The following is a 1,214-nucleotide window of genomic DNA, read 5'->3' as shown; positions in this document are numbered from 1 at the left end:
AAGATAAAGGTGATGGACTTGCCATGCAGGTCTCCAGACCTAAACCCTATAGAGCATCTGTGGAGCATCCTCAAATAGAAGGTGGAGGAACGCAAAGTCTCTAACATCCACCAGCTCCGTGATGTTGTCATGGATGAGTGGAAGAGGACTCCAGTGGCAACCTGTGAAGCTCTAGTGAACTCCATGCCCAAGAAGGTTAAAGCAGTGCTGGAAAATAATGGTGGCCACACAAAATATTGACACTTTGGGCCCAATTTGGATATTTCCACTTAGGAGTGTACTCACATTTGTTGCCAGCGGTTTAGACAATAATGGCTATGTGTTGAGTTATTTTGAGGGGATAGCAAATTTACACTGTTATACAAGCTGTACACTCACTACTTTACATTGTAGCAAAGTGTAATTTCTTCAGTGTTGTCACATGAAAAGATATAATAAAATATTTACAAAATGTGAGGGGTATACTCACTTTTGTGAGATACTGTAATTCAACAACAGAATGACTTAGACAACTTCACAGCTGCAGAAAATACATTAATAGGTGAGGAAGGGGGCCTGACCCCCGAAACGCGTTAGCGGTCCTGACTGAAGGACTTGTTCCAGTTCACACATGGTGGATTCTTGTAACATGATTTTATCTTTACGTCTGTGAGTATGCATTTGGCATTTTTATTAAAAATTTTGCAATATTGACCACGGGTAATGCACTAGGTGTTTGTGCCTCCTCTTCCTTTCTTTTCTATGTACCCATGTTGGAGTTCCCGGCCTGAGGAGAGCAGCACGCCAGTCTTCCCCTTCGGAGTGAGCGCTAGGCTGAATTTTTGTACTCAAAATTGCTAGTATATTACAAATGGAACCTCAACTCATGGAATATAACTTAACTTTGTTTTGCTTTTTTATGTGTATTATATTAAATTAGGTTTTTAGATCTTTTAAGGAAATTATATATGCTTCACAGCACACAAATTGCGGCAATAAGATAAAATACTTAATTTTAAAGTGCAAAATAAGTTAGTAAACTCTGCATGCTGTGTCAAGGTTTCAGGGCACGTACTGGATCAAGTAATTGATTTTTTTGCTTAAGGTTTCATACTATGTTTGCAGCTTTGTGTTGGGCATTCACCTAATCATTTACTTTCTTGTTTGCTGAAGGATACAAAGGGTTAAAGGTGATATAGCAGTTGAGATGATAATTCAGTATATAAGTCAGTTCC

This window comes from Pelophylax lessonae (assembly GCF_965119305.1).
Source record: "Pelophylax lessonae genome assembly, chromosome: 3".
Taxonomy (NCBI): domain Eukaryota; kingdom Metazoa; phylum Chordata; class Amphibia; order Anura; family Ranidae; genus Pelophylax; species Pelophylax lessonae.
This window is presented reverse-complemented; position numbering follows the sequence as displayed.